The sequence below is a fragment of the Leopardus geoffroyi genome, chromosome B1, assembly GCF_018350155.1.
Source record: "Leopardus geoffroyi isolate Oge1 chromosome B1, O.geoffroyi_Oge1_pat1.0, whole genome shotgun sequence".
NCBI classification, from domain to species: domain Eukaryota; kingdom Metazoa; phylum Chordata; class Mammalia; order Carnivora; family Felidae; genus Leopardus; species Leopardus geoffroyi.
Window position 1 is genome coordinate 45,292,604 of NC_059327.1, and position 12,988 is coordinate 45,305,591.

The 12,988-nt window shown below is 39.1% G+C and overlaps 1 pseudogene; it reads right to left on the reverse strand.

Moving 5' to 3' along the window:
* The window catches only part of LOC123596348, a 60,074-nt pseudogene extending 47,086 nt beyond the window's left edge, over positions 1–12,988 (reverse strand).

Here is a 12,988-nt window from a genome sequence, read left to right on the forward strand (position 1 = left end):
CTTTCTACTCCTTTGGCATTGCAGCACGTGTCTGTGCAGCACACGTCTGTGCACTATCTTGCAAATCCAAGAGTGTCTCCCTGGCAAAGTACAGCAAACTAATGAAAGATGTGGCCAGATTTATCTAGTCGGTAAATGATGAAGAAAAACCATCCACCTCCGTCTATTAATTCATTCTGAAATGTTAATTATCTCCGGTGTGACTTACTCCGCTCAGCCATGTTTCATTTAACGAGTGAGCCTTTTTACAACTTTCTCAGGATTCCTCCAGTTCTTACTGTCCTCACGTTGTCTGAATCCTGGGAGGGGGCATGTTCTGCCACTGGGCGTGAGTAACAGTTGATTGATAGACAGCAAAATAGAGCCCTTGGAGGGAAGATCCAGAACAAAGCAGCCTCCAAACACCAACCAGCTCCAGGCACAGGGCCTGCACTTTACCTATGGACACCGTCCCAGAGAGAATATGCCTATACCTCACAAGCACCTTGTCAGGGAGTCATTATTAGCAACTTCTCTTGGGTCAAAAAATGTTCTGAGAAGTTAGGCCACTTCTCCAAATTCATGCCAGACAAATCAGCAGAGCCAGACCTGGAGACTGGCCTCTCTACCTTTAAAACCAGATTCTTTTCTTCATCCTTCATTTCACACATAACTGGTGCTCAGACTTTCTTTCACCCCAGGAGGAAGACAACGTTTGCCTAACGAGGGTTTATGAGGTTATTTTGTGTGGTGGGTTATTAAGAGGCAAGAATAAGATGAGAATGCACTGAGAAGGGCATCTGGGAAATGCTGGAGTGACTTAAGAAAGTGGTAGGTTCTCTTAACTGTGGAGCTTTTAGTAATCTACTCTAAATGCATGGATTACAAAAGGACACACTTCTTGAAGACATTTATTTATTTATAATGTTTATTTTTGAGAGAGAGACAGAGAGACAGAGAGAGACAGAGCATGAGTGGGGGAGGGGCAGAGAGAGAGGGGGGACACAGAATCTGACACAGGTTCCAGGCTCTGAGCTGTCAGCGCAGAGCCCGACGTGGGGCTCCAACTCACCAGCTGTGTGATCATGGCCTGAGCTGAAGTGGGACGTTTAACTGAGCCACCCAGGCGCCCCCAGAAGAACATTTTTAAAAAAACAATTCTTTCCAGACTTCTTGGGGTATGAACTTTAAGCAGCGAGTTACAAAAACTTCCTCTGAGCCTCAGGTTAGAAGCCCATGTGTGCAGATGCCCAGACCCAGAACATCTTTGGCAGCAACAAAACAATGAGTTTCTATTCTTCTGAACTGCTTTTGCTCATGCCTTTAGTGGTATCAAACTTCAGGACATATGTTCCGACAACAAATTATAAATTTGTTTGTGAATGAAGTGAGATTTTTGTAAAGCTAGGGAAAGCTATTCCTTTGGTATGAAATCTCATGTTTATTATTAATTTCTCCATCTAATATCCATTCAGCACCTAATGTGTATGAACCGCTAGTCTAAGTGTTGAAAACAAAGCAGTGAATGGGGCAATGAGTCTTTTAAAAAGATCTCACTTAAAACAAATTTACTTCAAATAAGATCTCTTAGGAGGCCAGGAAATATTGTGAAGTGAGGACCTAGGTGGTGGCAACAGGGGGGGCAATGAGTAGATGAAACCAAGACATGTTTTAGAGGTAGAAGTGACAGAACTTGCTGATGGATTGGATATAGATTGGAGGAAAGGAGAGGTGAGGATAAGGCCTTCCTCACTTGGCCTGAGCAACTGGGTACATGTGGGTGGAGTGAACTGAGTTGCAGTCCCATGCAAAAAGAAAGGACTGGGGCCAAGGGAATGGTAGAATCAGTAGTTTTCTCTTGGCCATATTAAAGTTCACATACTATCAGACATCCTGGTGTTGAAATTAATAGATGCATGGGACTCAAGACATACAGACAGGTTGAAGATACAAATTTTAAGGTTATCAAGATCTTTAAAGTTAGAGACTTGAATGAGGTTACTAAGGAAGGTAATAAACATAGGGAAGATGAAGCAGCTTAGGTTTGAGTGCTGGAACTTTCCTACACGAAGGAGTAGATAATGGGACCTATTCAATATGCCTGGAAGGAGTGACCAGTGGAAAAGGCAGAAAGCCCAGGGAGTGAGGTGTCATAAAAGTGAAGAAGGGGTTTTCAGAAGACAATGATAATCTATGTAAAATGATGCTGAGAGATCTTATGAAATGAAACAGGAAGTTAGCCCCTCTACTGAATAACATGCGGGTCACTTGGGACCTTGAGAAGAATTGTTTCTAGGGTGTCATCTGGCAGGAAGGCCAACTGGAATGAGTTGAAGAAATGACTGGGAGTAAGGAAATAAGTCAAACAACTAGCAATTACCTTGACGGAAAAAAATTATGAGGACTCTCAAAAAAATCTCAGCCACATGATGAAATAAATATCCCATATGTCATCTGGAAAGTGATAGAGACTTCTAGAGAAGCCTCTCAAAAAAAAAAAAAAAAAAAAAAAAAAAGAACTGGTCTAGTGTTTAACAGACTGGAAAGTTTTGTTTTAAATGAATGGCAAGTACCTTAGATTTCTTAGAACCAGAGCTGATATGTGGCTAGTATGTACTTGTCTGGAGATACTGTTTGGTACAATACTTCCATGGTGGTTGGTAAACAGTCATTACCTTAAGTAACCCTGTTCCCCTTCCACCATACCAAGTGACCCAGCCTTCTAGACCTATTCAAAATATAATAATGATGTAACCACTGGCAATGTCTGTGATCAAGGGCCCTGCTCCCTCTATGTAGACAATATCCGATATGATTTTTGGTGTCTGTAATCTACATTTTTTAGATAACATTACTGCTTAGATCCATGATTTCAAATGCCAGTAGCAATACTAAGTATTGATAATTTTGTAGAGACAAGTCTGTTTCAGTGTATGTTACTTTCTGAATGTCTCTCAGTGGAGACTTTTACATCAAATCTCTAACTACACAGGCCCCGTTAGGAGTCAGAGTTTCTTCTTCTGCCCAGATCAAGCCTCTGGTCCCTTCAGGAAACCCCAGGGCTTATTGGGCATGTGTTTTCTAGCTTTACAATTGAAGTGAAACTTATGGCAAGGCCAAGAAGCCAGGACAACAAAAATTCAAAATAATAGAACAGTTCTTGCTGTGGTGGAAGACAGCCAGATATAGGGTGCCATGAACTTAGCCTCTTCCTAGCTGCAAAGGCACAGTTTGCTCCTCCAATATCAATTCCACTCAAGTCATGATGGAGAGACCAATAACCTGGAACACACAGCAATGTGAGAATTATATATGTACAGAGCTATAGATGCAAATAAACAACTTTATGGCATAAGCTGTATGTGCTCCCTTTACATAGTCAGTATTCAATCTGACTTGCGAAGTCACTAAGCCACTATCTGTGCTACAAAAGCCTTCTATCAGAAGGGCCATGTAGATGCCAAGAGTGTTTTTTTCTTTCCTAGTCTCTCAAACTGTCACTCCTCATAATGCCAGATAGTTTTGAAATTCACAGATAACTGAATTCACTGGCCTCCACCTACACCATCCCTGTGTCGTACTTTCACCTGACCCCTCCGTAGCACTGCTTTTGGCCAGAGTCTATCAGAGCTACTCATGAAAACAACTCATTTGCTTTTTAGCCAAAATAAACTAGAACTCTTGCTTCTGTCATTACAGTTGATAGGTGTTCCTGAAGGGCCCTTCACTGCAAAAACCAATATACCTTGCATAGGAACTATGCGTTGAGGCATTGCTGGCTGCGTAAGAGATAGAGGAGTTCTCCACAGACCACACCTTAAAACAGAGACACAAACATACAAATAAAAATATATATGTTACATTCAGGAATGCAGCAGGTTGTTGAGACCAAATACTGGACATCCTGCATGGATGCAATTGACCTAAATAGATGACTGTTACAAAGGTGCTAATAGATGACTGTTACAAAGGTGCTATCAGGAGGTAGAAAGCTGAGCTTGGAATTATGCACTAATTGTGGTGTGTGTGTGTGTGTGTGTGTGTGTGTGTGTGTACGTGTGTGTGTGTTGGGAGAGAAGAGCAGTTGATAGGATTGAAGTGATTCCAGTCAGTGGTGCTTTCTAAATACAGGAAACGTTAGAAACAAATTCTTTCTCGAAGAAAGTTTCACAATTAGATCCAAATGATTCCACAGACTAAGATCAATAATAAGCTTGAATGAAATATCAGCAAGACAAGAGAATTCAGGTGATGATGAAAATCGGCAGAAACAAAAAATAAAAATTAGATTTCTAAGGAATAAAACATTGACAAAACATTGTCAGGTATTGTATGTATAAAATGCTAACCTAAAATTAAAGGATACAACCACAAATATGCACATTAAAAAGGATACTATCAAAATTAAATGCACAGAATTGAAAAAGAATACAACTATAATGTGTAGAAATCAAACATTAATAGCTGGATTTTTAAAAGTCTGAGTAGAAGAATTAAATAGAGGTTATTAATAGGTGAAGAGACAATTAGTAAAGTGGAAAATACAAAGAACTACTCAGGGTACTGCATAGAATGAACAAAATGAAAGACACATTATAATATATAGAAGTCATGTCTTAGTGTAAGGGCCAGAAATAGATAATAACAGGGAAGAAGGGTAATATCTAAAGAAACAATGGCTATAAATTTCCTATTATAAACAAAAATCTCACTAGAACAATGCATTCTAGGCAAAATAAATAAAAAGCAATTCATATCTGGGGCCGTAATAGGATAAACAAAGACAAATAAAAGGTCTTAAGAAAGACATCAAGAGCAGATATTTGGAATTACATCACACTCCTGAATAATAACAGTGTAAGCCAGAAGACAATGGAATAATAACTTCAAAGTATTTAGAGAAAATAACTTTCAACAAAGAATTTTATACCTAAGAAAGTTTTTTCCATAATGAAGATGAGATATAGATATTTAAAGAGACATAAAAACTTTGAGAGCTTATCACCATACACTTGCTAAAAGAATTTCTTAAGGTATACATCTAGAACAAGAAAAATGATTATGGAAGAACATTTTGAAGTCCAAGATGATGTGGTACGGATAACCTAGATAAAATAGATAAATTCCTAGAAACATACAACTAAGACTAAGTCAAAGAAATAGAAAATGTGAACAGACCTAAAACTGGTGGGGAGATTTAATTAGTAATCAAAAAAATTCCAACAAAGAAAAGTGCAGGGCCAGATGGCTTCACTGATAAATTCGACCAGCAACAACGAAGAAACAAAAAACGAACAACAACTACAAAAACCGCCCAGAAAACCCTAAAAACCAAAATGACAAAAACAAAACAAAACAAACAAAACAACTCAACAACAACAACAACAACAACAACAAAAACAAAAACAAAAGGCAAAAGAAAGAAAAAAGAATTAGTGTCAATACTTCTCAATCTCTTCCAAAGAACTGAACAGGACAGAACACTTCCAAACTTGTTTTTTGGGGCCAGTATTACCTTGATACCAAAGGCAGACTTAAAGACACTGCAAGAAAAAGAAAACTTTAGACCAACACCTCCAGTGACCATAGATGAAAAAATCCTCAACGAAATACTAGCAAACCAAATTCAGCAGCACATTAAAAGCATCATACACCATGACTAAGTGGATTTATCTTGGGATGCAAGGATGGTTTAGCATACACAAATCGATTAATGTGATATACCACATTAACAGAATAAAAGATTAAAACCACATGATCCTTTCATTAGATGCAGAAAAAGCATTTGACAAAATTCAACATCCTTTCATGATAAAAACTGTCAAAACAAACAAGGAATAGAAGAAAATTACCTAACTGTAATGAAAGCTATATATGCAAGGTCCATAGCATACATCATACTCTATGGTGAAAAACTGAAAGTTTTCAGGAAAGCTCAGGAAAAGGCAAAGGTGCTCATTCTCACTTTCTATTCAACATAGTACTGGAAGTGCTAGCCAGAACAACTAGACAGGTAAAAGAAAGAAAAGACATCCAAATTAGAAATAAAGTTATCTTTGTTTGCAGATGAAATGATCTTACATGTAGAAAAGCCTGTTGGAACTAATAATAAAATCAGTAAAGTTGTGGGATACAAAATCAACATGTGAAAGTCAGTTGCATTTCTATACACTAAAAATGAACAGTCTGAACAGGAAGTTAAGGAAACAAACTAATTAATGATAGCATCAGAAACAGTAAAATACCTTGGAATAAGTCTAACCTAAGAGATGAAAGATCTGTAGGCTGAAGGCTACAAAACAGTGTGAAAGGTTGAAATCTTTTCTGGAGATCAGGAAAAGACAAGAGAGCCTATTCTCACCACTCCTATTCAACATAGTACTGGAAGTCCTAGCTATATCAAATGGGCAAACCAAAGAAATAAAAGGCATCCAAATAAGAAAAAGAAGAAATAAAACTGACCCTGTATGTAGACAACATGACCTGATCTATAAAAATCCCTAAAGACTCCACTAAAAAACTATTAGAGCTAATAAATGCAGTAAAATCGCAGGTTATAAAATCAACATGGAAAAAATCAGCTACATTTCTTTACACCAACCATTTAACATCTGAAAGAGAAATGAAGAAAACAATCCCACTTACAATAGCCTCAAAAAATGGACTGAAAACTATAAGACATTGATGAAAGAAATTGCAGAAGACATGAATAAATGAGAAGATATTCCATATTCATGAACAGAAATAATTAATACTGTTAAAATTTCCATGCCATCTAAAGGTCCTTATCAGAATTCCAGTGGCATTTTTTACAGAAGTGGAAGAGACAATCCTAGCATTTGTATGGAACCATAAAAGGATGCAGATTAGTGCAGCCACTATGGAAAACAGTTTGGAGGTTCCCCAAAATAGATAAATTCTATTTAAACATAGAATACCATATGATTCAGCAATCCAAATTCTGGATATATAGCCAAAGGAAATGAAATCACTATCTTATTAGTGATTAGGGATTAGTGGAGAGATATTTGCACTTCCCCTTGTTTGTTGCATCATTTTATGAGAGCCAAGACATGGAAACAACCTAAATGCCCATCAACAGATGAGTGGATAAGTAAAATGTGGTACACATATACAATGGAATCTTAGTTGGTCATAAGAAAGAAGGAAATCCTGCCATTTGTAACAACATATATGAGGGCATTATGCTAAGTGAAATAAGTTCAGCAAAGACAAATACTGGACGACCTCATATTATGCAGAAACTTAAAAAAATCACAAAAACAAGGAGTGAATTGGTGGTTTCCAGGGGCTGTGGGATGGGGGAAATGGGTGATTGTGGTCACAGGGTACAAACTTCCAGAATAAGTAAGTTCTGGGGATCTAATGTACACTATGGTGACTCTAGTTAAACATAGCATAACATACAGGTGAAAGTTGCTGAGAGAGCATGAGAGAGTAAGTATTAAATATTCCCACACACAAAAAAGAAGGTAACTCTGTAAGGTGATGCATGTGTTAATTAACCTTATTATGGTAATCATGTTGCAATACATATGTACATCAATATATATATGTATATATATGCACACATATACTTTAAACTCATACAATTTTATATATCAGATATATCTCAATAAAGTTGGGAAAGAAGTTATTCTTAAAATCTCTAAATATCTCCATTTATATGGAAGCTTATTTCACTATTTTTTTAGTTAAACTTTAATTCTGGACATGAACAGGCTATTTACTAGGGTGACTATATTCTGGGAAAAAGGGAATACTCAGGCCTACCAAAAATGCCATTGTGGCCCATAGTGGAGGCTTACTATGATCCAGGTAATGGATTCTTAACTTGAGCCCAACTCTCAACAGGCCTAGTTAGTAACTTGATTCAACCTGTGCTTTTCTCTCCCCACAGTTCCTTTATACATGGTTGGAACAGACAAACTTGAGAATAGGCAAGATCCACACATTGGCACTCTAGACCCATGGAGGTGAGTGTCATTAAGGCAGAAAGCACTAAATGGAAACCTCTGGAAATTCCCCTCATTACCAAGATAGTAAACTAAGAATAATACCTCATCCCTTAGTGAACTGTAGAAACTAATACCACAATAAAAGACTGGAACAAGGTAGGGGTGGTGATATATATTATATTCCCACTTACCCAGTGGGGGACTTTGTAGCCAATTTCATCAGTATCTCCTAACTCTCTACTAACTGATTTTCCAGGTCACTAATTTTACCTTCTTCTTTACCCAAACATCTGTTAAACCCATCTTTTACATACAATTTTACTCCGTATACTTCTTAAATAATTTTTGACGGATCATCATTTTCTGGTAACTTTCTCCATCTTGTCATCCAATTTTTCTTGTGTGTGTGTGTGTGTGTGTGTGTGTGTAAACATTTTTATAGAAATTCAAATATTCTTTGTTTTCCAATAATATTCATTGACATAAAAATATCATAATATAATAATAGTAAATGGTAGAAGTTAATATAAAAGATTATAGATACAGTTTAATACCAATTTTGACATTATTTGGGGATTGTTTCTTATCAGCACATATACATGGCTGGCTTTTCTTTCCTCGTCTTTTTACTTCTCTGAATGAATTCAGACTCTTATTAAGCAGCAGAGTTTTTAGAAGTCTTACATGAAAAAATGAGCAAAGGCCAAGAGGTGAATGCAGGCAGGGCCTCTTTCCCCTCCACATATATTTTCACCACTGTGATAAACAATCAACCACAAGGCATTTCACATCAGAATCTTGCCTCATAAAGATGTTTACAACAAAAATGAGAATGCTTGAAGAACAGAAGAGTACTTGTTCTTCAAGAAACCATGTCCCTGGGCACTTCACAAATATGCTTACCAGAGACAGGTACAAGGGACTAAAACATCTAATGTGACCCCTGGAGAGTCACTTTTGCTTTAATATATTTCTGAGGGTGGGGATGATGAGTGCAAACAATGTACATAAAGCTAAAAACCAAAGGTTACTTGAAAAGCTTTGCCATATTCTACCAGCAACTGTGATTTCCTTGAAGATGGGCATGTGGTTTGGATTCACCTGCATCGGATTCTGTTCCAGGGTCTTGAGATGGCCTGCTTCATGTCCTGCCAGGCCAGTGTCCCCTCACTCTACCAGCAGCATGCTGACCTGGTCATCTGTGAAATCTGGGTGTTGCTAACCAGTCGAGACATCCAGATGAAGCAGAGAAGGGTCAGTGAGCTTAATAACTTCTGCAGTGGCTATGATGGTGTCACTGTACTCACCTGTATCTTTACCAAATCCAGAAGCCACGTTCCCAAACAGGAAGTGGAACTGCCCAGCCTCCCTGACCACCCTCTTGGCACCCTCCCTACGCAACCTGATGCTCCAGAATGTGATGCGCTTCGGCATGATGGCCCACGGGGATCCCACTTGTCATCCTCCTCTTTTTACATGGCTTTTAGTTTTTGGAAAAATCATTGAGATATTTTTCCACAGTGAGACAGATGATATTCACAGTATTTGAACCTAACAGACACTTCTTTACCATCAGTTCACTGAGATGTTGTTTTAAATCCAGGAAGACCTCCCGAAGCAGGCTCCTGCAGCCCTCCTTTGCAATGGTGTCTGAATTCCACTCATGTTTGGTTGGCTAAGAGATCTGCCCTATTGCACTTCATTCTTTGAAATACTTCCTTTTAAAACCAACTATAAATTCTTTAAAGCTCTGACAGTAGTTGTTCATGGCTCTCATAAACTGAACATAGTGTGGGCACTGCTGACTTCTCGGCCGTTCTCGATACAACTGAACTTCATCTTTGGATTTACTTAAAAATGAATCCATTTGCTAAAGGCACAGACTAGTTTGTGTAACAAACTCTTATTTTCAAGTCTTCACTTATCTGAGTGGCAGCTTCAAGAATCTGTTCAAACATCTGGAAGCACCTGGTGGTACCCACTTTGGTCAGCTTCAGGATCAGTCTCTTTTATTAGTCTTCTTGTCTGTTTCTAGTGCTTTTTGCAGCCAGGTAATAATGTCTGAAGTGAGAGTTGACATGTACCTGTGGAGCAGCTCAGAGACCACGTTTGGAGAAAGTAAAGGTTCCAGGGCATTGACATCTACTTCGGGGCCAGCTCCATATTCTCCATCACCTCTGTGCTTGTGTAGGTATTTGAGACCCATGTCAACAAGGCTCTTGCTTTCATTTGCTTCTAGGTCTTCTGACTTGAGCTCCTGCATACATGTTCTCAGGGTCTGGTTGTACATGTTCAGATGGCTTCCAAAAATGTCACACTGGGGAGGGAAACACTCAACCATTAGGTTTGTGGCAATGATGGGTCATCCAGGACATACTTCCTTATGATTTCCAGATGGCAGATGAACCACGTCTTTTTGGACTCCCTCGGGTCTTCCTGTGTGTCCTCAATTCTAGCAGTCAAGTTTCCATCCAAGTTTCCAATTTCTCCTTGCAATTCTTGGGCCTCTAGGGAGATATAAAGCTAGTTTGCCTTTTTTGGTCAGATACACATTGGTCAGTTTTTCTTCCTTTTGATAATCCTGACGACTGAGACCAGCAAGTGGGGTCACAGGAGATGATGACCAGCAAATTCTGCAGCACCATCAACATCTGCCTGACCAGCTCATCTGAGAGCCCCTGCATGCTCCCAAAGTAGCCATGGGTGAAGGTCATGTTGTGCATGTTCCCACTGTCCATGTGGGACTGCTTGAATGTCAACCCTTCTTGAGAGTGAGCACTCCAGGTCGATCAGCTTCTGGGAGGCTTGAAGAAAAGCCCCTTGTTCAATGAGATCATGGGTCTCCCTCACAATCTGGGGGCCTGAGATGTTCTTGAGGGTCTCTGAATACTTCATGTCCTTGAGTGGCACTGAGGCTCTGTCTCCAGTCTTTGCTGACATTGGCAAAGGACTTCTGGATGTGTTTGACATCGTTCCATTCCTTGTGGAGCTGGTTCAGGCCTGTACAGCACCCCATCCAACCACAAATAGATAGTGTCCTTCCATCTGGCCTCTGTGGAGGCCTTTTTCTGGGCCTCTTTTCTGCTATCGTGCTCCACTTTGTCCAGCTGGTTCTGGGAACTGAAGCATCCCAGCATCCCTTTGGACTGCTTCAATAGCTTCCTGATCCGTCTCATTGGTGGTTATAAACCAGGTGAAATCCCTGTACCTGTCACACTAGAGTTACCCATCCTCACTGCCCCCAGCGAGGAAGAAGCATCACCCATTTTCTTGGACCCCATGTAAGTGTCACCCAATTTCTTGGACATATTAATCACAGTTAAAGTATGTCTTCTCTATTCTATCTAGATCATCTGTATTTTGTCTCCGTTACCTGTTTCTTTTCTTTGGGTTTTTGGTCATTTGAGTCTCTGTATTGTCATTCATGGTAATAATTTAGATTATTATTTATTTCTTGAAGGTAGAAAAGGAATAAAAGAGACTATCAGTGTTGCCATATCTCAGCAACTAGAAGGAAGCAAGGCTCAGGAGCCTATCTGGAGGATAATTTGGGTTGCTAGAAAAAAGCATAAATTAAGGCAGAGATAAGACTGACTCTAATCATTTTTATAGAGTGCTAGATACTGTGTAGAAACTCTGAATAATACTAACTTCCAGCAGAGAGGGTTTATTTATTTTTTACTTACAGGTAGTTACACTAGGGATTGATCACCTTGATGTAATCAGGGAAGGAGAGGCACTGAAGCTGACTTCAGGCTTTATGACAACTATTTTATTTCTTGTTTGAAGTAATCCTAAAGTAGGACCTTTCAAGAATGTCAGCTGAAAGCAAAGGTTGTTTTTCTAGGCCCATCCTCTTGCCAGGCCTTGAATGCCAAATTTCCCCTCCCTAGCAGAATTCTCAATTTCTCTGAAAAAATAATCTGGAATTTTTTTTTTTTTTCAGTAGATCAGTATACTGATCAGTATATGCTCTCCAATTTTCTTTAATTATCTGGATTGCTTAGTGATTCCCGCAAGTAAAAAAAGAAGGAGGTCCATAATCAAGCTTTGAGTAACGCTAATACCTAATTGTGTTGTATAAAAGGCAAGCTGGAGGTACCGTGAGAATGCATATTCAAAAAAGCAAAAGGAAAATTAGAAGATTGTCTTATCATGAAAGTCAAGGGAAGACAGTTTCAGGATGGAGGGAGAAAAGTGTGATTAACTGTTCTAATTCTCTATATTGAGTGACTTACGTGTAATTAGTGATCTTGAAAGAGTATTTTTAGTAAATAATGGAGATGACAGCTAGGTTGGGGTGGCTTAAGTAGGGAAACAGAGATGTGGAAATAAAGTAGCGAATGTAGACAGCTAGTTAAAAAAGACTGCCTGTGACAAGAGGACAAGAAAAAGGATGTATCAGGGGAAAGATGGGACTGAATAATAAATTGAGGATAAGAATGGCCTTTCTTTACTGCCTTCTTCTCAGTACCATTAGCCAGCCTTTCCCTGCTTTCCTGAAAGATGAAATGCTGCTAAGATATTTTCTTGAAGGCAAGAAAGAGTGAAAGATGGACAGCATTTCCATACCTCAGAAAGAAAGAAACAAGGCTCGCTGGGCTATCTGGAGGCTGATTTAGGTTGCTACAGAAAAGAGTAAATTAAGGCAGAGAACAGGCTGACTTCAACCATTCACCTGACCTGAGGAGTCACTGCTTTGTCTGAAGTTGCCCTCTCTCCTGCCTTTACAAGAAACAGTCAGGAGACAGCCACACAAAAGCTGCTTTTTTTCCTTTTCAAAAACAAGAGGAGGGCTGGGACATTTCCCCCTAGCTGCAGGGATCTGTTAATTGGCTCCCCAGTAAAATTACAGAAGCAGCCTGCCTGATAATGATTGTAAATGACAGAGACGATCAGGTTTACCTTGTGACGTCCCCAGGGGACTTGTAGTTAGTTTAGTCTGAACTTACCATCAGCTGCTCAGGTAGCTTTCTTCTCAGCACGCAGTGGCTAGACTCATCCTGTATTCTTTCAAACCTAATTAGCAT